The sequence below is a fragment of the Pholcus phalangioides genome, unplaced genomic scaffold (assembly GCF_987345545.1).
Source record: "Pholcus phalangioides strain wild (caught in Gottingen) unplaced genomic scaffold, Ppha-v1.0 ptg000011l_1, whole genome shotgun sequence".
In the NCBI taxonomy this organism is placed as follows: domain Eukaryota; kingdom Metazoa; phylum Arthropoda; class Arachnida; order Araneae; family Pholcidae; genus Pholcus; species Pholcus phalangioides.
Window position 1 is genome coordinate 51,397,642 of NW_028301604.1, and position 26,935 is coordinate 51,424,576.

The 26,935-nt window shown below is 35.2% G+C and overlaps 1 protein-coding gene across 2 annotated transcripts in view; it reads right to left on the reverse strand.

The window, feature by feature from the left end:
• Positions 1-12,593, reverse strand: part of LOC149080535 (uncharacterized) — a 204,792-nt gene extending 192,199 nt beyond the window's left edge. Inside the window, exon 1 of one of the 2 annotated variants that reach the window (XM_089239637.1) lies at positions 12,518-12,593. The gene's annotated coding sequence lies outside the window, so the exon portion shown is untranslated. Of the gene's footprint in view, positions 1-12,311 lie in introns of both variants that reach the window. The other variant, XM_089239636.1, reaches the window with a different exon arrangement.
• Positions 12,594-26,935: the final 14,342 nt, after the last annotated feature.

A 26,935-nucleotide genomic window follows, 5' to 3' on the forward strand; every position in this document is an offset into this window, starting at 1 on the left:
CACGTCAAAAACGTCACAAATATTGCTTTTCAATATAGAAATTTCCACTGGAAATTTAATTGTATGTAATGTTTAAAGTGACTATGTTATACAAAGAATAAATATTTAATATGATTGTAAAAAACATTTCTACTCTCTACAGAATTATTTTTGAAAATATATATGTTTTTCCCTTATAAAATATATAATTTGAATAAAGCATAGCATAAACACTGAAGGGATAACTATGGAATAATTTGACATTCTCTGATTTAAGATGATTCTTGACCTCCCAAAGTTTCTTCAACTGCTTATACTTATATGTGCATTGATATAAACCATCTGCTGTACTATTTTTACAACAAATAAGAGTTTATAAAAGTTTATTACATCATACAGACCTATGTAATGTTTTTTTGATGTCTGTTATTATTAAATTATCTAAATAATCACTGAGAGAGATACTTAAAATGGTACTCTTATTTTGCATAATATTGAAATATATCCATCGATCAAAATACTAAATTGTAGGACTAAAATGTCATTTAATTTGTACATGAAACTTCAGAAACTCCTGTAACTTATCCTTAGTCAAACTTAGTTATTCTTACTTTTGCACTATGATATGGTACATTTACTAGCATTTATAATGCAATGGTTTTCCAATTTAAGCTGTATTCAAACGTGCAAAACAAATGCATTGGGTATCAAGTCCTGTCAGCTCTGCTTTGGTTGAAAATACTCTTTAAAACTGTGAATTTATACATCCTGAGCTAAGAAATTTTTAGGTGAAAATAAATGAGTTTAATTAGTGCATTAACAGATGCTGTGTGAGAATTTTTATATGGAATAAAATTTTGGGCAGATCAGAAAATTTAAAATATCAAAATGGATATTTTTCTCAGTAATTATATAATTCCGAATATAGAACCATTTAATCTGCATAAAAGTGTTTTGCTATTTAACATATCTATCAGGTTAAAAAACTATTTGACAACATTGACAATAAGTTTTTGACTGAATTAGTACTGATTTAGTTTCTGAAGTCAAAAACCTATAACTAAACCTAACTCTGATGCCCTATCACACATATTTTGAATAAGCAGCTCTATTCTGCTTAGAAAATTGAATACAGGTAATGAGTAGCTTAGATAAATAAACCATAAAATTATATTTTATATGTTTTAAACTCTTATGTTGAAAAATTCAAAATTTCAAATTATAATTACTATTTTGTTTTAATTATTGTAATAAATTAATGTTTAAAAATAAAACATTGTAATATGCAAAAAAAGTAAGTTTTTCATCATGTTATAACCTCTATTGTGTTCAAAAAATTATCAAAAAGTGTATTCATTTAGGTTTTTGAGAGTTTTTGACACTAAACCAGTTTTTGACGCTTGTCATGTCAAAAACTCAACCCTGGTTGTCAGTTCGAGTATAATTACACGTCGGCACAACTCAATTTGTTTTTTTCCCCAAACTAAAACTAAAATTTATATGTATATATGCATGTAATAATATTTGTTCTGTATAGTTTTACTTTCAAATAAAATCCTACAACCACTATTTAGCATATCTTCGGTAGACATAACCGGACACGATTTCCAATATGTATGTATAATGTATGGAGTATGGCAATACTCCACGATCGGATCGCAGGGTTTTTTGCTTTATTTTTATTGGAAGTTTTTGTTTTTCATCTCTTTCAACCTATATTTGAGCAGAAAACTCTTCATTCTATTTTAGTACAGTGGAACCCAGCTTATGCCATACATACACGCATCAGAATGTCGTATAAATGCGAAAATCACACAAATGAAACTTCTTTGATAATGACCTATACCCTCTTTGTTTTAGCTAATACTTTAAATTTTGTTTTATAACAATCATATTATAAATCTCTAACGAAAAGCTCTATAGGCGATATAAAATTTCCGTCTCTTAAATTTCGAGCATTCATATACTATTTCTTTGAAGGCTAAAAAATAATAAATTTAAACTTTTGTAAAGACTTCTTATCGTCGTTTTATTTGCTGCTTGGCTTTTATATCTGACCAAAAAAGATAATGCGTTGAGCCTAGTTCTTTAAAAGCTTTCTAAAGAAAGAACCAATACTGTACATGTTTGATAACTAGAGCCTGGAAGTTCAGGCAAAATGCCCATAAATGCCTTTTTTTGCTTATTTTCAAACTTTTTTGAAGATTTTTTGCCATAAATGACCGTTTTAACATATTTTTAAGTTTAGTGAATTTCAGAGGCCATAATCTATAAAACTTGAATATTTTGAGCATTGACAACAAAATAGTTTCTCTTTTCAGATTTTCCAACTCTCCTCCAACATTATCATCAGAAAGCCCCAACCCCACCCCTTCCAGCCCCATTTAAACGCGAATAAGTGATCTGAGAAATCGGTGTTACTATACATTCACTTTGTTTTAACCGGATGGTATTACACGCGAATGATTTTGTTTCAGATGAACGCGGCCATGACTGCATTGTATATGTATAGCCGACCGATGACTGTCTCAAGAGTTCATCAATTTCATCAATTGACGCCATGGCTCACACAAGGCGGCGCGTAGGAGCAGACAAAGCTCTGGGAGCAGTGATGGTAACTCGTGGGAAAAATTGGTCCACACGGAAAATTTCTTGGCGTTTGTGGGAAATTTTGAGAGTTCATCAAACAAAAGAATTTTTATATTAAAAGAAAAATATAAATCTAAAACAAAGCTTTTTTCTAGTGAAAAATACTTGACTGCATATTTGCAACGATAGATGGCAGCACAACTTTCGGAATGTGTGGGAAAAATTAAGTCAAAAGGGAAATTTCTCTTAACGAGGTTACCATCAATGTCTGGGACCCATGTTTACTGATTTTGTTTTTTACACCATAAATGCACTGCAAACAACCACGGATATTTATTTTACACATATATATTTAGTATTCGATTAAATTTACCAGTCACCCTCAAGGGTGTGCGACAGCCACACAGGGCCCCACGCTTGAAGGAGTTCCGCATGGCCCCCACAAGACCGGGGCTGATAGGACTATAGCCCTGGGGCCCCGGAACAATTCTCATAATTTTTTGCTTTTTTACGATATAAATTAACTATAGAAGGATCCGTGAAAAGTCTAACCGGCGGGCCCCGCAAAAAAAATTCAGCCTAGGGGCCCTGCTCCAGGATGTGGGGGCCATGGAGTCCCGCATATGGGGTTAATATAAGACAAAGTTAATTTTTCACTACATTAGAACAAGGTAGCTATGTTTCAACTATATAAATGACAATGATCACACACATTCCAAATAAACGAGAATTATTCGCAACTTGAAGGAGTCCCACAGGTTATTTTCTCTACTGGCTCCGTGTTTGGTAATTGTGGCCCTGGAATTGACCTAATAATGAGGGTCTTCACACATTTTATTTGGGCTTGAAATTAGTTTAACTTGCATTATAATGCAGTATTTTAGTGCTTATTATAAACCATAATTAAAGCGGTAGAGGGATTAAATGCAACCAATTTTTCAGCTAGTTTATGGGTCCTTAATACCTTTGTTTTAGTTATTTTTTATTTTTTCCATAAATTATAAATGCCTTTTTTGTGCCTATTTTAGGTATTTTTAATGCCTTTTTGCCTGCCTATTTCGAATATATTTAGTGCCTAAACTTCCGGGCTCTACTGATAACAGACCTGTACCCTGCCAAATGATTTCAATGCATTTTTCTCTGTTAACATTAGAAGAAAATACTTAACGGGCATGTGGACGTCGCGTCTGCATCATTCTCAACAAAAGGGAGCTAATTTCCAACACAGGTGTCCTCTTTAGAATGGTTATAGCTGGTTCAGTGCCTATTTTCGTACCTGCTAACTATCACCCGAAAGTCAATGGCTTTTGCGATGGCAATATGCGTGGAGAACTATTTCAGCGCGACACGTTTCTAGTCTACAAAAATTACGCAGATACAGCCGACTCCAACGTTACGAACTTAGTTCCTGAAGTCAGTTCTTGAATCGGATTGTTCGCAAACCGATACACACACACAATGTGGATCTCTCACTTATACCCTCCTTCTAACTTATAAGTGTCTCTCAATTATAAGACGATTTTTTGTACTCTCGGTCAAAGATATAGGATAGCAATGCTATTCACTTACACACCTCTCTCACTTATGCGCGTCTTTTTAACTTATTCCCCTGCACTGATGCATAAGTTAGAGATTACGGTATTTTTTCTCATAGGAATCAATGCGAAATACATTAATTAGTTTCTGGACCTAAGATCAGTGTGAAATTGCTTTACGGCAATTGCGTAACGTAAAGCCGGATCCACATCCGCAGAGCTATGTAACCAATAAGAGCATCGGTTACATTCGAGCGAATGAAACCAATAGGCTTATTGTTTGTTTTTTTTCAAGTTTTATGAAAGATCTTTTATCAAACTTTCATAGCGTAATCTCAGCCAAAAAATAAAATAGCCACGTGGTCGTAGACTTGTCAATCTCTTTATTATTCTTTAGAATTTAGTCTAATTTTTTCCGGCTTGAATGTTCGTAAACCCCAAGACAAGTTTGTAAACCGAGGGTTGACTTTAATGTCGTGTTCGGCCGGCATTACACTGTAAAAGTTTGAGAAAAGTTATTTTATAAAACTTGAAAAATGCAGCCAGTAAGCGCATAGGTTACATTGGAGCGAATGTAACCGATGCTCTTATTGGTTGTTTTTTCAAGTTTTATAAAAGGTACTTTATCAAACTTTTATAGCATAATCCCGGTCTTCCAAAGATTTAGAGTTGGAGCCAAAGTGAAAACATCGAATAATTGAAGTTGTGCGTCGCATAAGTGAAATATTTTAACTTATTTTTTTTAATGCATTGTGATGAATCGCGACTGGAGCACAACGTCGTAAAATGGGCGCGTGTAGACGGAATTCTACTGTAAAGTTTTATTGTACAATTAAAACATTTTACGAACTGGTGACCGGCACCTTGTTTGATAGCCGATTCCTACGTAACTACATTCATTGGATCTCGTGTTTAAATCCAGATAAGTGGAATCAGAGAGATTGGCTACTCTGACTAATCTCTGTTCGCTCTAACTTGGGTCCTAATGTAAATAAAAGCACGTGTGCGATACTCAAAATGATTGATTGAAGAACATTTCACCTTTCTTACAGTACAATACCGCCAAAAATATAGTCCTTCGTCGTTTGCCCTCGTTTCACAAAATACTTCATAATTTTTATTTTTTTTCGTGTTAGTTAGACGTTATCTGGAGGAAGGAAAAAAATAAATTTGTTAGAGAAAACCAAAGCCGCTTGAAAGGTTACTCTTAATGCAGCTTTGCTGTCAACAGAACGTTTCCTCGCTATAGTCGTAAAACAGTATACACTTCAAGAGATCTTGCTTTGCCAACATATATGTGCGTGTCTGGTTTCGAAAAGCCAGTTGAAATCTCATTTGCAGCTGCGTTTTATTAGGTGCCTATAACTAAACAACAAAAATTTCGTTGGGGTAAACAAGATCTTTTCTTCTTCTTCTTCTTCTTACCCCTGCGCTACGAAACTCGAAGGATAGGGGTGGGGGGGGGGGTTACTTATATCGTAAGGAGTGCATTCGCAAAAACTTCGCAGTATTGCTCAAACAGCTCTCTTGAGTAGCACACTGTTTTTTTTGTTCACAATCTATTTTTTCATTTTTTTAATCTTCTGTACATATGAATCGATTTTAGAAAATTAATTTTTGACTATATTTGATGTTCAATTTTTACGTATCATATTTGGAGATAATTTTAACCTTTTTTTTTATTTCCGACGTAATTTTTTAATTAATTAACATGTCAGAATCTGTTCCCGGCACATCGGGCTTAAAACACCAGCAAGGTAAGCCACTGAGAACTGCAGAAAAGAGAATAATTTTGCATGTCTTTGAAGAGATCTCAAAGAAAAATCCATCTTCATTTGTAAAAGACTTGGAGAATATGACAGCAGAACTAACAGGTGTCGGAAGAACTAGTGTACAGAGAGCTCGGAAAGAATTTTAAGACACCGGAACAATTGTTACACCAGGTAAGAAAAGGAAAAAAGAAAAACCCGTGCTTGGTAAATGTGATGATTTTGTGCGAAGTGCAGTGCGGTTGATGATTCATAATTATTTTAGAAGAAATGAAATGCCAACTTTGAATAAAATTCTGCAATACATTAATGACGATCCAGATTTGCTGAATTTGGTAAGAACGACGCTTTACACGTTGATTACAAGTCTTGGATTTGTGTATAAAGCGAGGAGCAAGACCCCTGTCATTGTCTAAAGAGATGACATAATATTATGGCGGAGGCAGTACTTGAGAGCGATCAGGCATTTTCGAGATGAAGGTAAAACTATCTACTTTTTAGATGAGACTTGGATTAATGAAAGGCACACAACTAGTCAAGCGTAGTCTGACAGCACAATAAATACCAAACTACAAGCGTACCTGGAGGGTTTATCGACAGGATTGAAAGCCCCCGTTGGGAAAGGTAGAAGGCTAATCATAGCCCACATTGGAAGTGATAGTGGTTTCGTCGAAGGCGGCCTACTGTTATTCGAGTCCAAAAAATGGTGACGTTTTCAAGACCTGGTTTGAAAGCATATAGCCCAAACTTCATCCAGATAGTGTCATCGTGATAGACAACGCTCCATACCACAGCGTTCACGTGGAAAAAAAACCGAATTCGTCTTGGAAGAAATAGGACATCATCAACTGGTTGAAGCAAAGAAACGAAATACTGGACGACTCCCTGACCAAAGTGGAACTGCTACAGGTTATGGAAAAATACAAAAGTGAATGTGATAAGTACGTCGTAGATGAAGTAGCAAAACATGCAGGTCACAAAGTAATCCGGTTACTTCCATACCATTGGATGCTGAATCCGATAGAATTAATTTGGAGCCAAGTTAAGGGATTTGTTGGTCGAAACAACAAAACTTTCAAACTTCCAGAAGTCCGTGAATTATTAGCAACAGTTTTGGATGGTGTGAGAGTGGGCAATTAGCGAAATGCGATTTCTCATGTCATCGAGGAGGAGAAGCTGTGGCAACTGGACGTTAAGGTCGATCTGACGGTTGAAGAGCTAATCATCAATCCATCACAGAGTTCGTCAACATCCAGTGAAAGCGAAAAATGGAAGGAATTTCACTCCCCTCCATATAATAATCTCCAACTAGTAAAATATTGCAATGCAGTAAAACAAATATAGACCCGTAAGTAAGTAATGAAGAACGGCAACAAAAGGGTAAGTTATTCGTAATTTTATTTCATAATGTATTTGATAGAATATTCAGACCAGAAAATCATGTGTGTGAATTAGTTCAAAAAACATTTCTTTTTAATTTTGATGGGGGGGGGGGGATGAATAGAAAATAAGTAAAGGATTTCTTAGTATCTACCTTAAAAACAGAGCCGCCATTAGGGGGTGTATGACAGGTACGGTCGCACTGGGCCCCATGTTTTGAGGGGCCGTCCCTGTACTTATAGTAATAATGACGTCATGGATTCTTAATTTTCATCAATGCTAGAATTATTTCATTTATTCTGAATTTTCATGGGGTAGGGGGTTGCTCGAATTTTCACTGTTAATTTTCCTTACTTTCAATTCGATTCTGCATTTACATTAAATTTTAGACAATTTCTTTCATTATTATTTTTTTGTTAATTTTAATTAAATTTTGCCTTTTTTTTTGTGTGTGTGGATATTTTGCAGCATTCCTGTACATTTTGTAATAATGTATGAATATTTGAATGCCGGTTTCCTTTTCCCACAGAATATATAAAACCAGGGCTAAAAGTATTTTGTGAAACACCTCTCCCTATTTTAATTAGTGTTATTAACTGTTTTCATTTCAACGAAATTTGGAAAACAGTGAAAATCTCTGAAATTCGTAATGAAAGAATTTTCCTATTTCACATCTGAAGTAAAATTGTACGTCTAAGAGGCCTTTCACACGGAGCGGATGCGGGTCCGGAAGAAGTTTTAACAATTGGAATATACTGCGCCTTTCAGACGAGCCGAAAAATCTCCGCACCTAGGAAATGTTCATGCGGGTCCGGACGTCGTCCGCATGTGTCAAAACCTAAGTGCGGGCTCCGCATCCGCACATAGAAGTTTTGACAATAGGTTTATTCGGAGCTATTCACACGATGCGGATGCGGAGCGAATCCGTCCGCATCTTTGGCTACTTTTTGAAGGTGATTTTTCACGGAATTTTTTTAATTATTTGCCATAAATACCCTTAAAAACACCATATGATGGTCCCTGCTCATTAATATAATGTACCTACATACGTCTATCCCTCCGTTTCCTTCTGAGATGGAGATATAGCAACTTTAACTGCCTTTTGTCCATATTTCACAATTTTATACAATAAAACCTGCCAACAATGGCCACTGACGGGACCAAAATTATAAGCCCTTCTGTTCATTACGAATATTTAGTTGACTACATACTTTAATAACTTTTAAATTTAATTTAAAAATTTTAATTTTTTTCTTTTTAAATGTTTAAAATTATTTAAAAATATAAATATCTGAAATATTATTTTAAATATTTGTTACTTTTTTAAACTTTAAAAAAAATACTTTTATTAAACAACGTTATCCACGTACGGTGTTCACTCAGGGCCGGATTAAGTCGTTTGAAGACCCTAGCACTTGAATATTTTTGGTGGTTCCCCCGATATCTACAAGTTTATTTTACTCGATATTCAGTCTATAAACTTAAAAAAATGAAATTTTATATTTCAGAAGTGAGACTAATCTAAGGATGGGATTTCACTCTAAAAGGTTTATGGAAGTTATTTTATAAAACTTGAAAAATGTAACCAATAAACACATCTGTTACATTCGAGAGAACTTAACTGATCCACCTATTGGTTGCATTTTTCAAGTTTTATAAACGAACTTTTATAGTGTAATCCCGACCTAATACCGAATTGTGATGTGAATATTTCTAAGCACAGGCATTTTGAAAGTCTCTACCCCTCCCCTTTTTTACTACTTGCAAATGCTTTGATATCTCCTGAATTGTTTTTTCATTTTTTTGGAACATCGAATGTTTTGGATGTTTTTGGATTTCATTTTTCGAACATTGGATGTTTTTGGAGAAAAAAAAATTTTCTTCCATATTTTTCCGAAAAGACAGATTTTTTTTTTCCAAAATATTTTGAAAATATTTGAAGACATTTTCTCCCATCGACTACTTGTGAGGATCGGAATGAAGACATCTTTATTCCCATATTCTATGTGGCTCTAGATTAAACCACCAAAGAATGCCTCTAGGCTGCCTATGGGCACTGAATCAGGGGTGAAGGAGAAAAATAATTACAAAAATTGCGAAAAAACAATGTTTATGCACGACTTTCGAACTAAAGATGCGGGCGATTCGTCCGCATCTTCAGTGCTCGTTTGACAGGGTATGCGGACCCGCGTCCGCATCCGCGTGAAAGGGGCCTTACTTAACACATAATGAAGGGGCGGGTAAAATTACAACCAATAGAGATCAAGGATGCGGAGTGATATCGAAAATTGGTACAGCGGTTTATTTACATCAGGATCCAAGTTAGAGCGAGCAGAGAATAGATAATATCTAGTCCAGGTTAAAATCAGCTTCGCATCATAGGCGGAGATAGAAAATCTGGGGGGGGGGGGCAAGGTCATTATTGCTGGGGGGGGGGGCAATGCTCCCCACGCCCCTCCCGTATCTCCGCCCATGCTTCGCATACTGAAAAATGTCTTTCACACAATCTGATAATTTGCATATCTGTAAAGGATGATTTTCACTAAGTATTTAAAGTGAAGAAAAAAAAACTAAATTTATTCTTCGATATTTTTTAAAGTGGCGCCATCTGTCCGGTAATCACCCGGTTATTTTCGAGAGAGCAATTTAAACAGTTTTCCACCACAGTTTTCCCACAAAGAACTGAAACGATGAATGAAACATTGTAAACGAAAGAACTGCAGAGGTAACAAAAAGTGATCGATTTAAGATAGAATACACACTTTTCTCGAAATTTTGAAGAAAAGAAAAAAAAAAAAATACCACGTTAGCTTAATTGAGTGCGCGGGTGTCTGTGTGCGGAGGGTCATGGAACGCCCAAGGGTGGGGATGACAGGGCTCTAGCCCTGGGGCCCGGGACGATACTCTTCATTTTTTGCTTTTTCACGCTATAAATTACTATAGAAGGGCCCGTGAAAAGTCTGACCGGGGTACCGCAAAAGATCCCATCCTAGGGACCCAACTCCAAGATGTGGGGGAGGGGGACGTGGAGGAGAGATTAAATCAGATTAACTGATTTCAGATTATTAATATCCTTTTGTACAAATGTCCAGTAAAAATTCTATTTTGCAGCGATATTCCGGTTTCACTAGACAAGTGAAAAAAAATCCTTCTTCGCAATAAAACAAAGTTTTTATTCATCATAGAAAAAAAATCACGGTTTTTTTTTCAGCGCGATGATCATTTTTGTCTTCCTCTAGTAATTTATCCAAGTATTGGAAAAAAAGATATGTTTTCTCCTTTTTGTTCTTTATTAATGAGACTAATTTGGTGTTCTTTACTTGCCTTAAAACTCTTGAGAATTAGTAAGTCAAAGCTTCACAAATCCCAGGTGCCAGATCACCACCGCGACTACGAAATCGGTACATAAAATTTTCTGCCTCCGATCGAACTTTTTTGCACTGGTGATTGCAATACAACAAGGGCCGGATTAACCATTAAGCAAAATAAGCACGTGCTTCGGACACCACGAAAAATGATCAGTGTACATTTTTTAATGCACATTTTCCCCCCAGCGTCAACCACCCAGTAGAAAAACTCAAAATTTTAAGAGCACTTGATTGTACAGTTGAAAATCTTTATCAAAAGGTTGACCAGGGTCACAATCAAGGGAGGGTAGGGAATGTGATGCTCCGACCGGGAAGGGCGCTGCGTTTACTCGATTTCCGTTAAACATTACGGAAAAGGGTGCTAAAATAGTCACAGACACCCCTACCGCCAAGTGACCAAATAAATTTGCGTTTCCAGTTGCATCACTGAGGGTGACACAAAAGCAGAGAAACTAAGTTAATTGCGAATAAGAACTCATGTTAATGCTCAGTTTTTGGATTGAGATTCCGCTCATTTTCCGTAAATTAAGACCAGAGCCGTCTGAGCAGCATTATAGGCCCCCCCGCCGGGAAACGCAAATTTTTCTGAGGCCCACCCCCTACCTAGCTATAGATACCTGCTTGCAAATTTGCATACTTACTCTCTCTCCAAAATTTTAACCACAATTCAATTCTCATAAGGCTTCTACGGCACTTACCGACCCGTAGCATCATAGGCACCGGGAAAAATGATTTTTCCGAACACCCCCCCCCCCCAAAAAAAAAAATCTGCTTATCACTTTACTTGTCTATTCTCGAAAATTTTAAACAGATCTAATTGTCATGAGGCCAGGGCCATGCGGTAAAGAGGGGGGGGGGGCACCAAAATAATTAAAGTGCTTAGGGTCTTCATATGGGTTAATTCGGCCCTGAATACAACGATGTGCAGAATTTTCCATGACGAGAATCAACCTTACATATCAAACGGAACCAAATGTTTACGGTGTGACAGTAAGTATCAATGAATACTCGGTAGCGATAAGAAAACATTAATACACTAAAACGAGGTGAAACAGAAAAAGAATGCTTGAATTATAGAAGGGTTAATTATATAATATAAATAATTATAAATATAAAGAAATGGAATTTTCTCTCTCTCTCGAGATTGAAACACTATGTTCGAGAACCTCACTATTGCAAAATCTTAAGAAAATTATAATTAATAAGTAAAACGAAAAATGAAATCTAGAAAACAAGATTAAATTTATATAATAATGATGAAAATATTTGATCGACATTATAGCTATTTGATGCTACCGTAAAAAAACAATTAAACAGAAGATGAAACAATACTTTTTCCCACTTCTGGGAAAAGCAAAAAATTGAAAATATCTTGAAAATATCAATAATGTTCGATAACGTTGTTTTGTACCTTCGGAAGTGAATTTCGTAGAAATCCAGTGTAGTAACCTCACTCAAACATACTGACAGTTAGACATTTTTAATAAACTATTTTTTCCAGATAAAAAATTCAGCACAATAGAAGAAAAAAAATACTGTTGAAAATAATCAACTCGTGCAATTTTACAAGAGCCACTCTTAATGATAGAAAAATCGTCGACGATGGAGAGAACCAAAAGAAAATTCCAACAGAACGAGAAAGATCAAAAATAAAATAACAATACGTAAAATAGCAGAAAAAAGTACTTTACCCAATTTGCACGAGTACGTACCGCTATCGCCGCAAGTTTGAAAACAATAACAAAAAATAGCAACGCGCTTCCGCGGCATAACTCCGTGAAACAAAGCACATAACGGTTAACTTTTGAGTGTCGCCTGCAGGCACCGATGATGTAACATCGGATAGATCAATCGGGGAAAAAAAGAGATATAACTTATACCAGCGACCGAGACTTACCTTGCTTCCAAAGAATTGTTCTCAAAGCGTATTTCCACTCGGCGGTTGTGGTATCGAGGTTGCAGCAAATGAAAGTGGCGAGAGCGCCAACGAGAACTGGAAAAGAAGCCAACAAGATTCAATTCCTGCCCCACGTTTACAACCAGGTGTTTTCGGACGTTGCGCTGAGTCACCTACGTGTGAGGGTAAGCCTGTACATAGCTCATATTAATGTATCTACGTTTGGATGACATGATGAGAAACCAAAGCGCTTTTCTCCCATTCCCGTTTTTTTTGTTCCCTCATAACAATAGTACTCTTTTCGTTCGTATACTAGGTACCTACTTATACAACTTTTTTGCGCGTATATTACGCTTGTTCGAAGAAGAGATGGAAAGAGTTTTCCACATGATAAACAGAAACCGATGCATTTTTAGAAAATTTTCTTGTGAAATAGCTTAAATGTATCAATGATTCTCGTGATAAAAGCAACAAATGAAGACGATTTGAGAGTTAAAATATGTTAACAGTATACAGAATTCTGCGTAAACAAAACACATCGAGTATTAAAAAAAGCAGTGTGTCAAAAAGCAGTTCATACAACTTGGAATGAAAGACAAGACGAATGTTCTCAAATTAGTGACACCGGTTGGATTTCTTTATGGTCTGAAGTTTTTTTCTCTTCGTCATAGGACTACCTCTGAAATACAGTAGGTAGTACTCTAAATCAGCTGTTTTTTGGCAACCGTTGATCGCGATTGACGAAAGGTCACGACGCATTACTATGACGTGACGTGATCAATTCTGAAATGACATTACTAAGTCCAGAATTCCCATAAATCAGAATTCATCATGTCACGTCGGAGTAGTTTGTAACAGCCTTTACACATCGTCGAACTATTCTGACGACTTTTCATTGAATATATTTTAATCAAAATGTATGGAACTATTATTTTTTTAAAGATATTTGCAATTGAACTAAAAAGGTTGGTTATAATTTCACAAAAGCACAAAGTGATTTTTTGGTAAATTTGGTAAAATATGTAGGATAATCTGGTTCGCATCAGACATATCTTTGGTGAAAAAGTCATCAAGCAACTTGTCAGTAAAGTTTGGTTGTTGATTTTCCCTGCTCTAAACCATCCGGAGATGATTTGCTGGGGCTATGATCGGTCACTCACTGGTTGGTCGGTTTGAAGTCCAAAACACTCTTACACAGTTCTACTAATTTTTAGTGCCTGCGGATGACATTCATACACATCAGCTTACATAGTTGAAAATGAATATAGATTAGAATCAAACATGCTAAACTAAGAGCATAAAATTCGTAGTAAATAGTCATTGAAAGCTTAAAACGATAAATGTAGATTTCCTTGAATCTTATAAATTGAAAACTGCTTTTATATACGTCGCTGTGTGATTATGGACATTTATGAAGCAAATAAAGAGCTCTTTTATGACAGAATGAATATGTAGCTGTTGAGACAAGTGTGGGGCGGAGGAATGTTCCAAAAATCATTAAAAAGAAGAGCTGGAGAAATTTACATATAATTATGTATACAGAATATACGGTCAAACCTCTTAAGAGGTCTCTTAAAAGTGCAAAAATATGAACCTGTAAGTGAAGCTGCCCGACTAAATGGAGTTAGCCATTGCCTCTCTCTCTTCTGCCACACCCCGTCCCATTCATGCATTCATGTACAGAAAACCAACTTTTCGTTAATTGAACCAGTTCAGTCATAAAAGTTGGTGGGCCATAAAACGGTGGGACCGCCATAGTGGTGGTCGGCTGAAGTTGGTTTTCTGTGGTTCCCAACTTCAAGGCGCGAATGCGAGCCGATCTCCCCGTTAAAAAGTCTCGCCACATAGAGCAACAGACCTACAAAGAGCACAAATGTAATTCAATCATAACACATCACTCACTTCCCTTATGAAATATAGATGGCAGCACTGAAAAATCAAACACAACACTACATATGCACTCAGACTGTTAGGTTACACACACAGTTACACCTCCGGCACAACTCACTAGGTAGTAAATCGCCCATAAATGGTGATAGACCTGAGTTGTGCTCGGTTTGAAAGAAAAGAAAACGAAAGAAAGAAGTCATAAAAGTTGATTGATTTAAATTAACTTGTATCATTTACTTTGATTCACCTTATCATTCAAAATTATTTCATAAATATGCGTCGATTGATTTTAACGTCAATAAGATGGAAACATACTCTTTATAAGAAGTTTTATTTAACAGAGTCACAGTGTTGAAAGCAAATCCACAAGCAGAGAAAATGCGAGGGCTGTTTCAATAGTAATGACCGATTGGCTACATAAAAGAACAAAAGAGAAAGAAAGAAAATATATAAATGGTTCCAAGCGCCTGAGCAAAGAATGTTAGGAGCACACAACACACTAGTGGTTTTTCGGATTCTAAAAACAAAACTTGAAGAGATGAAGCCTCAAAAAGTTTACAAAACACATGTAGTTTACAAAATTAGGAAGATAGTGCAAAAAATACAAATACAAATACAACGTCACATTAACAGGCAAAACGCCCAACGAGGTGGCTGAGAAAAAGATGGCCATAAAAATATCGATGTCATATATTTCAAAAATATAGCAACCCAATTAAAAATGCAATTAACAAAAATTGTAAACAATATATACACATGATAAAATATTATACAATGAATATTATAAAGAATATTATGGTTGTCTTATTCTAAGTATAGATAGCTTCTCGATTTACCCCAACATGTTTATCGTATTTCTTTTTAAACGTGTCTATTGTGTTACATTTTACTACCTCCGGGGGTAAGCTATTCCATTTATTAACAACCCTATTAGAGAAAAATTCCCTGCGACACCATAGCCTTGCATTGTCCCTCACCAATCGATACTGGTGTCCCCTTGTAAAAGCAGTCGATTGGCGGTGTACTAAAAGTTCATGGTTCATCCTATCCACCCCATTGAAAATTTTGAACACTTCGATCATATCTCCTCGACACCAACAGTATGAAAGCAGTAGCTTCATAAATGAGTTAAAAATTTTCGAGAAAAAAAAATGGTGAGTGCGTACTCTTTCCCCCCCTGTCAGGTAAGAGTAATATATATATAAAATAAATATAGTAATTGAATATATATATATAAAAAATTGTGCACCGCAATACCAGAGGTATTTTGCAATGGACTTGCGATATGAGGCTGTTCCGGGGTGTCGACCAGAGCTTCATTATTGACCATTTTTGTCGCACCACTGTCATTTTTCTGCAAACGAGGGATAATTAGACCGGGACCTACAATTTATTGCCGATTCCGAACGGTAGCCTTTTTTTTATACTCACCGAGAAGTTGGTGCGCTAACCTCTCGATATGGGACTCCCTGCGGTAGCAATCTTTTTCTGTGGTCATGTCGTCGTTTCTGTTGTACCCCAGTGTCAGGAAAGTTTCTGACAAGGACGAACAGAGTATCGAGCTCGCGACACCTCTAAACATCCTTTGGTACTTTAAGCGAGTATCTTATCACGCGACCTGGGCTACCGCACCCTGTACTAGAGCTGTGTCGACCCTTAGCCAAAGTACCCAGTTTCCTTGAATGATCTATTGGAGATTGGGTTGATATGATTAAAATTTGTTCTTTTCGTGTTAGAAATCTGATTACTTAGCGAAAATCTTAATTGGAGGAAGTATACAAATTTCTACGCTCATCGTTAATCTTTGTCACGCAAGTGTGTGAACGATTTTATACTGGTTAATAAATATAAGAACCAGTTAGAACTACTGCGTGACTTATTAAATTTCATTTTTTTGTAATTTATATTTTAATCTAAAAATGTGTCTCATATAATGAAGTACGTATTATTCTCTGAAAATGAGAAAAATATTTTGATCGACAATTACCGTATATACTCGTGTATAAGCCGAGTTTTTTCGTGGAAAAATTCGTTCCTCAAGTGTGGGGGGGGGGGGGGTGCGGCTTATACTCGAGTCAGTTTTTGATGAGAAAATATCGACCCCCGCAATCAGCAGTCATTTTTGTAGTAGTGTTCGAGAAACCGGCATTAGTGGTATAGGATATGTTCAAACCCTACAGAACCGATAATGTCAAACCGAGGCAAAGAAATCGAAAAGATCATTGGCTTTGATACCAGGTGGGCTAACGCCGATTGTACAGCCTTTAGATGTGAGCATCAACAAGCCTCTCAAAGACTATTTGAGGAATTTGTGGATCGAATGGATGAGTGCCGATGATAAAGAAACCACAAAAAGTGGTGCCTTGAGGATACCTGACATTGGCCTTGTGTGCCAATGGGTACATGAGGCGTGGAATTCTGTTTCCGCCGCAAATTATCATCCGATCCTTCAAAAAGTGTTGCATCAGCAATGCGATGGACGGAACTGAAGATGATATCCTCTTTGAAAATGACAATGGCGATGACAGCCTAGATGAGGATAAAAACGAAGATGCCGCACCCCCTATGATGATCTCATGGATTACGATGAGCTTGGAGACTCAGATGAAATGAATTAAAAAGTTTGACTCATTGTCTATAGCAAATTTCCGTAAGGTATTCATTTTGCATAAAAATATAAGAATTTTTTTCTCTAAAATGCACGAATTTTTTCAGGTCGGCTTATACACGGGTTTTCAATTTATTGCGGTTTTGGTGGCCCTGAAGTGGGGGAGGGGGTCGGCTTATACACGAGTATATACGGTAATCTCTTACACTGGTTAAAATCTAGCTATGGAGCGAAAGTCGCCAAATAAGACACATTCATTCAGAATTTCGGTGTTCTTTAAGAACAACTTTGTTAGCAGACTCTCCTATGTAAATAAGTCCGCTCCCCTTTTGTCACGTGACTCAGAGGTGGGCACTTTCTCCTCTTTTCCTTTTGTTCGGAAGCAGCATCTCTCATTATCATTATTGTTGTTATTCTCTCATCGTACAAGAAATAATGCGAAAGAGATCACTATATGCCTCAGACTTTTTTTTAAAATATCAATTGAAATGTACTGCATTTTGTTCGTGGGAGCACATAAATATCGATTCCATCACACGATATAAAACGATTTGAAGGAAAACGGATTCCAGATTCGAAGATATTCTGTATACCAGAGACTTTTTTCCTGAAAAACCAAGAGCTTATCACCATTCCTGGTATCAGGATAATGACCATTGGACAAGGCTTTTGCTCGAAGCCGTTAGTTGGAATTGTAAATACGTACTGAACTGGTGAAAACTAGCGATACTGATTCAAAAATGTTAAAGTACATGAAGTACAAATGTATAAGTACACAAAATATATTTTTACTTCGTATTTCGAGGTACACAAAATATCCCAATGAAACACATCTCGATCTTTTTCTTTATTTTGTTTTTGAAGACAAAATATGGTGGGATTGAAATAATTCTCTTTGAAAACCATTCGTTTTATACTTCTGGTAAAGATACTGTGAAGAGAGAGAGATAAATACTGTATTACTAGGTTGGTTGAGCTAGTATATTTCCACTATTTTACTTAAATATGTTTCGTTATCCTTATTTATCGTCATCGTAATGTAGTTCAAAGTTCATCTAAAATTAACTTTGATGCGTCTTAATTTTGTGTTACAAATATTTTTATGTGATATCATTGCCTGTGTCAGGAGCTACTTAAATCTTATACTTAATTAGTTTATGTTCGGATACATAATGTACAAAAAAGAAAACAAATTGTTTCCATCTCGCGTGCTCCGAAAAAAGAATTATTTTTCTTCTTGAGTTTTTATTACAGTAAATAAGAAGTCGTTTAACCGTTACTTATTCCATTTATTAATTAAATTTATTTAATTTAACTTATTTAGCCCTATATACTATTGAAGAATTGAATAGCTAATATATAGGTGGAATAATATTTAATTATTCTACAGGGTGCTTACAATTCAAGTTTGAGAGTTCTTGGCTATTTACAACATTAAATACTCATCAGAAAATTATGAAACATTGGGAACGCCTCGATTGAAGGAATGGGGGAGGAATTTCCGAAACCTCTTTAAAGACAGAAAAAAAAAAACTCACATAATAGCTTTTTTTTTTACTTTGACTTCTTTTCCTATCTGAAGTTTTCATAGTTTTATTATGGGTAGTTGAAACTGCAGAAAGCTCAGAACATGCAGATGTTGATTATGATTATAGATACCCTGTGTAGATTCAATGTTTCTAACATTTAGGCTTGCATGGAACCCTTGATGGTTACGCGACTGATTCACAGAACATAAACAAACATAAATATGTATTTCTGCAACATAGATATTTTATTGCAAAATCAATGAAAAATTTTCATCACTTTTACATGGAACCCCAGAAAAGATCTTGAACATGAATTCTGGTCTAAATGAACGTGATACAGTGGTATCTTTATACGTATCACTTATACGTCGCGTGAGTGGAAGAAAAAGAAAAGAAAAAAAAGACGCATAAAGGAGAGAGGTGTATAAATGAATAGCATTATTATGCTCTATTTTTGACCGGGATTGTAGATCATCTTCTTATAAGTGAGAAAAACGAAGTCAGAGAGTATATAAGTGACATTACTGTATGTATACAAGAAATAGGCATGCCTTATGCAGACATTAATTACTTACTATTCTTGTAATACGCTCATATACATATGTAGATCGTCATAATTTTCTTCTACTGTAAAACCTCGATTATCCGGGGATTATGTAGAAGGAGTGCTGAGCAGGAAATTATTTAGATAACGTAAAGTTGAGGGCGATAGTTTCTTTCAAATCAAACTGAGCACTTCGTTCTATCACTATGGGCAGTTGACTACCGAGTGAGTTGCACTGGAAGTATGCATATGTACTTAACAGTTTGAGTGCGTGTCTAGTATTGTGCATGAATTTTTAGTGTTGTCATATGTATTTTTCGAACTATGAGTGAAGTGTAATGATTGAATATTTGTACCGTTGAAGGCCTTTTGCTCTCTGTGGTGAGACTTCATAACGGGGAGATCGGCTCGCACGCACCTAGAAGTTAGGAACCACAGAAAATCAACTTCAACCGACTACCGGTGGTGTTCGAATCCGGGTCTCCACGATAGTGGTCTTTCGGTGCTTAGTGCTCCGGACGTCGCATCGTTCTTCCACCATGGCCCAAACATCCTTATATGTATCTATATATGGGGGACAGAGCGGGGGCCATGATCAGTTTTCTGTATTCAGGATGCGAATCCTTCACATTACTGTACAGCGGCTGAAGGTGGTGCTAATTAGGAAAAGGTATTATGGTATGATTATTTGGATTATTCAAACTTGTTTTGCACAAACAGCCGTCTCAACCACAGAGTAATAATACTATAGAGTGCGCGCGAGGGGTTACAATGTGAAGCAAAGATCCGGAGTCACGTGACTCCAGTCGAAAGGCTGGTCAGGGAATCTCGCTGGCAATGCTTTCCTTATGGCTGTTCGTATGACGATCTCCAAGTGCTGTCTTATTTTTCATTAGAATGGTCACCACGTGTGCAGCTTTCGGATGTTCGGAACGGTTTAGGAAAGGAGGAACATTATCCTTTCACAAAGGAATACTTTTTTGCTTATTTCCCTTCTTATAAATTAAAAATTGGAATATTAAATTGACGATGCAATGGATTTCTGACGTAATCTCAGTTTTTAACGACTCCATTTTGGATTTAATTCAATTAAAGTTCCAAGTTTTGGTAAAATTCAAATGTCATGAATCATTATTAAATGTTTTAATAGAATTTTTGGCAATAAATGATTGAAATTGTGAGTTTTATGAAGTTTTAACTGAAATATACGTCTCCGCAAGATTTGGCGAGATTTGGCGAGCTAGTGAGTTCATTCGAGTTTTGTTCAACTTGGAAGAAAATATGCTTTTCAGAAGGATAAATTTATGAAAAATATTCTATTTAAATAGAATGTGAGGAAAACTTCCCCCCCCCCCTAGACAATTGCAGTTTTGCATAAAAATGCATAACAACCTCTAAAAATAATAGTATTTTTACCCCTCTTCGTAACGGTTATGTTTGCATATGCTGATAAATACAGCAAAAGCCAACATGAACTAAGCCGATGAAAAAAAATCTCTCTCTATCTTCGCATTTATTATTAATTTAATTTTTATGGCGAAATATGTGTAGTGCACGCATCTCATACGGGCAGAACGAAGTTGTTGAAATAAAGTGATATTTCAGCATGGATTTTTTCCATATTCATCAAACTTACTAACTTCATTTTGAGAATTATTCGATTCATTCGTAAAAAGTGATAAATGCTACGAAATTCATCAAACTTACTAAAAATATTGGTAATTATGCATATATTTACCAACTATTATGCATAATTTCTGAAGATAACGCGCACTACGGATTTATCAAATTTACAGTAACATAAACATTATATATTTGTTGTATACAATATTTTGTTTCCTGTGTGTGTATAGATATTTAGAAAGCTATTAAAAACTGTGCCAAAAAAATTTATTTCATGAAATTTATACTGTTTATATTCACTTCCTTCAAATATTATATATTCAATTAAAATTTAAAAATCCATGTGTTAAGAAATTATTAAGAATTATCCCTTAATGGAAAATTAAAAAATTCCGTTTTCCAATATTTGTTTATTTTATAGAATTTATTTTTTCAAATCTGATACTCCCTAAATATTTCACATAAAAATGAGTGAAATTCATTGAAAAAATGAAGGAAAGTTTTCATCAACTTGATCGAATTGAGTCAAATTTCGTTACAGCAACATCCTAGCTTCTGCGAAAACGCGCCAAATGTAATAGCGCAGAACCTGTTCTTTCCCCGACAATACTGCTCATCTTTTCTTCACGTTCGACAAGTTTTATGAATAGCGTGCGCGGTCTATTTATATCTTAAGTCTATGGTCTCAACGAAAGAAAAGAGGATTAAAAAAAGTAGAAAACGATGATCTTTTTGTATTGACAACGTCTATGAAGCCCAAGTTTTGTAGCTTTAATTGCGGTCAGGATCATTGACTTAGAGGGGAAGCCTAGAAAAAGCGGACATTTAAGAGCCCCATGAATAGGGTGTTTGTTAAAAGATGTTTGTTTTATTAGCGAATATATACTAATAAATTTAGGAGATAAAATTATGAGGGCCAGAGCTTTTTATTTCTCGATTATTCTAACGACATGCACATGCACAGGGTGTTAACTTTTTTGATGAATTTGTTTTTCATCTTATTTTATTGAGGGCTTTTAACACATACGAGGGCCATTTCAAAAACAAGATTGGTCGTAAAAAAAAAATACATGCATCACAAAAATGAAACAATTTTATCACACATACATATTTATTCGGAAATATATATCCTTATTGTTTTGCAATAGTTACAATTTGCAGAGTTACAATTTTTTCTGTATGGTTTAATCAAATTTGCAGTTATTTTCCTTAGCCAAATTCTTTAGTTGCTGATGTGTCTTTTTATCACATTAAAATATTTTGTGACAACCGACGAAGTTGAAAATCCATCGAGATGTGCAGTTGGGCTTTCATTGTAATCGATGTATTTTTACAGGGTGTTGGCAAATATGTGTTTTCTTTTTTTAATGAAAGTAATGTTGCCCAAACTTATTAATTCTACGAAGCCTAAAGAAATGATGCTCTACGTGACTCAACAGTTCGATGTTTTTGCGAAATTTTGAAATCATGAAATTCCATTCCAGAAGCTGAGAGGTTGGAGTAGATGATCTGTTGTAGCGGATGAGAGAGAGAGAGACGATACATTTTAGTCGGAAATCTGAGAAAACTAAAACTGACCATACTAAAACTGAAAAAACTGAAAAACTAAAACTGAGAAAACTAAAACCGAAAACTAAAACTAAAACTGAGAAAACTAAAACCGAAAACTAAAACTAAAACTGAGAAAACTGAAACTAAAACTGAGAAAACTAAAACCGAAAACTAAAACTAAAACTGAGAAAACTAAAACCGAAAACTAAAACTAAAACCGAAAACTAAAACTAAAACCGAAAACTGAAACTAAAACTGAGAAAACTAAAACCAAAAACTAAAACTAAAACTGAGAAAACTGAAACTAAAAGAAGTAAAATAATGCGGTTACCACGGTGTTTTACCACTTCTATCAACTGGCCAGACATCCCACTATCTCTTTTCAATTTTTTTCCCACACTTTCAAATTTGGTATGCAGAAAACCATTCACTGGTACAGGCAATGTAAGAAGCCACAGACTTTCCCTCCAAACACGGCAAATTTCATAATAACGGAATTTGGAAAAATGCCTGAATTAGGGCTACTCCAATCCCTAGGCTGACTCATCCACCATTTTTGAGTAAATAGTGACTTCAGTACTATTACTATAGCCAATCGCTATTTCCCTATCCTATTTTTTTACGATTAGACGTCAATACAGCGGAAAACCGAGTTTTTGTCCTAAAATGGAGGACTACGAGTTCGCCCTTCTCTTTTCTAGGCCCCTTAGCTTGAATAATAGGTGAAAGTGATGGAAAAAGAATAATTCGGAGAATATTAGTAATCTCTTTTTCTTTAAACCCTAACTTAGAAGAAAAACGCTCAGAAATTTTGAGACAACCCAATAGCATCTCAGAATAAAGTAAATCTCTTGAACAGCTAGGCGAGTGGGTGTGTACGGTTGAGGCTCTCTCTGAAAATTATTGTTTGCTTGCTAATTTTTTTTTTCTCATCGTAACTCATTTCAAATTTAATATAACATATACAATTTTTCGTAATCACATAATTTTACGGATGTGTACTATATGTTAAATATTTTTTTATTCATATAATACAAATAATAAGAGCTCTGATCTTATTCGGTATGGCAGAGAAAGTGTGTTCCAGGTGTGTGGAGACAATCATAACTCCAGACGATTCAATTAGTTGCACTAAATGCAAAGACATCTTCCATTATGGTTGTGGAGGTTTCAGCGAACTGGTATTCCGCAGGCTGAGGCGTGATCGGGTTCTGAGTTGGATATGCTTTAAATGTAAAGAAACAACAAGCAAGTCATCGAAGAAAGATCCACGTAGACAAGATGATCCAGGGGATACTTCTACGAGGGATCCGGATCCCGAACCATTAATGGATATGCAGTTACTCTCTCTTGATACTGAAAAAATGCCGAGTGATATAAGAGAGATCGTGAACGGAATAAGTGAAGCATTCTATGCTAACATACAATCACTGAAATCATACATGTGCTGCCAATTCAAAGAACTGAGTGACCAAAACAAGCACTATCAATCCCAATTACTTGAGCTACAAACAAAGCAACAAGAACTGTCATCGGAAAATTCTGAGCTAAAAACTGAAGTCAAGAAACTTCAGATTGAAATTGGTGAACTACAACAATATTCCCGTCGCTGTAACATTGAGATCCAAGGCCTTCCAGAGACTGAAAATGAGGATGTGATTGAATTGAAGGCAAGAATAGCTGATCAGGTGCAAAGTGATCTGGTGGGCAATATTACAGTTATACATCGAGTGCCTACGAAGATGAAAGATAAAATAAAGCCGATCATAATTCAGTTCGATAAAAAATCTAATCGTGACAATTTTCTCAAGTTGGCAAAATCTAAGAAACTGAAAGCGTCTTCGATCGACAGCAGACTACGACCCACACCAGTTTATTTTAATGAACATTTGAGCCCATACATGAAAAATGTGTTTTATCATTCTAAACAACATAAGCAACAACACAACTTCGCGTATTGTTGGATTCGTGACGGTAAAGTTTTTATGCGTAAAACAGATGACTCCGGGGTGTTCAAAATCAGTCATGTAGATGACTTATCTCATGTCAATTAATAGTAACGAAAATTTAAATCTCAAAATGAGCACCTTGGAGGATCTAGAAAGGTTTCTTTCTGTTATTCACGATATTCAACGTAACAATATTAGTAATAAAGCAAATTTTAAGGTTTTTCACTTGAATATAAGAAGCGTTAGGGCCAATTTTGACCATTTTATGTCATTTATAAGTAGTTGTGTTGATCATATAGATATTATAATTCTTTCGGAGGTGTGGATTTTTGATGTAGAGTCTGACCTTTATAAAATATCAGGTTTTGATTTATTCCCATGCTGTAGAAATTACAATAATTCAGGAGGCATATTGGTGTACACAAATAAATCTTTAAATTATAATAACATTACGTCAATCGCAATGGAAACAGCTGAGGTGATTGGCATTAACCAGCCATCACTCAAATTAACTATTCTTTGTTTATATCGATCACACTCATTTTCAAAATCAGAATTTGTTGAAGAACTTGACTCTATATTAATGAATACAAAATCCAAAAATGTCCTATTGGTAGGTGACATCAATATAAACATATTAAAACCCAATAATGACGATCTAGATTACATGAATATGTTGTCAGGACGTGGTTTCCTCCCCTTAATTACTGATCAAACTAGGCCTCTTTCTGATAGTTGTATTGATCATATTTATCTACGTCACTCAACTAATATTACCAAATACTATTCATCAATAGTTGACACAGACATAACTGACCATTTTCCGATCGTTTGTAAACTTCACTTTGCCACCCCAATATTAGATAAAATAAGTCAAACTATACATAGGAAAATGAAAATTATTCGGTATGCTGATATGTCAAATTTTCTCCAAAATTATGAATTTCGATTCGATCACACTCATCCCGAAAAAGATTTTGATAATTTTTTATCCACCATGAATGTCATTGTCCAAAATCATTCCAGTGACCGAATAATTGTTTCAAGGAAGAAGATCGGTAAACCATGGGTTACAGGCGAAATTTGCAATTTGATTAAGACAAAACAACAACTTTACATAAAAACAAGAAAATATCCGTATGACCTCTCTATGGAAACTGCATATAGAAATATAAAATCAAGAATCAAATCTAAAATAAAGCAATCTAAAAAACAGTACTACTCTTTCAAGTTCTCGGAATGTCGTAACAATACTGAGCGTTGGAAGTTTGTTAACAGAATATTAGGCACTGAGAATAAAGAGAATGTACTTCCAGAAAATGTTGAACCTCTGATTCTTGCCAATCAATTTAACTTGTATTTCAATAGTATTGGAAGAAATACTGTAGTTTCCATGGATGACTATAAAAACTACGTACGTGGTTTTCAAAATTCAATTTTTCTTTCTTCAACTAATATTTTTGAAATAAAGAAAATTATTAACAAACTAAAAAACTCTGTATCTTCCATCGATGCAATGAACTCAAAAGTTTGGAAGCGATTTCCTGACAGCGTCATTCAGGTATTCTCTGATCTAGTTAATAATTGTTTTCAAAGTGGTGTTTTCCCAGAATCACTCAAAAAAGCAATCATTACCCCTATCTATAAAACCGGTGACAAGAATGACCTCAGCAATTATAGACCAGTCTCAGTTCTCAGTACGACAACCAAAATATTGGAATCTATCTTAAAATGTAGATTATACTCGTTTTTAAATGCTAATAATTTTTTCTCAGAAAATCAACATGGTTTCCTGCCAAACAAAAGCACTGAAACTGCACTAATTGAATTTAGCAAATTTGTGGTCGATAGCTTAGATAACTCAAAACAAACAATAGCAATTTTTCTTGATATACGAAAATGTTTTGACAGCATCAATCACAATATATTGCTTGCTAAATTGTACACATATGGTATTAGAGGTACTGCTTATAAATTATTTGAATCCTATCTTAATAATAGATCTCAATCTGTTAAGTGTGGTAAGCATATTAGTAGTCCAGTAAACATGCACAGAGGAATTCCACAAGGAACTACTTTGGGACCGTTGCTTTTTACTATCTATATTAATGATTTCTGTAACCTTGAACTAAATGCCAAAATAATCACATTTGCGGATGACACTGTACTTCTTTATTCTGAGAATGATCATCAATCATTGGATCATATTATTAACAACGATTTAATCAAAGTCCGAAATTGGTTTCGATCAAATGATCTCGAAATAAACATTCTAAAAACAAAATACATTAGTTTCTCAAACCTCACTAATTTCGATAACTGTAACCTCATTTTTCATAATAAAAACTGCCCTACTGATCTTTTATGTACCTGTACTCCATTAGAACAAGTAAGCTCCATTAAATACCTAGGTATTGTTATAGATCGAAATTTTAAATGGAAGTCCCATGTAAAACATATCCAATCAAAACTTTGTTTTATAGTTTATAAATTTTATTATCTAAAACATTATCTAAATACTCATTTTTTGCTGTCATATTATTATTCCCTTTTTCATTCTCATCTATTATATGGACTATCTGTTTGGGGCAGTGACTACATCAATACGTTGCGACCCATCATCCAGACCCAAAAGAAAATAATCCGATCACTAACTGGCAATTACTCAACTCCGTCATTTGATCTCTACCGGCAACTTAACATACTCCCTTTGCGGTATTTATA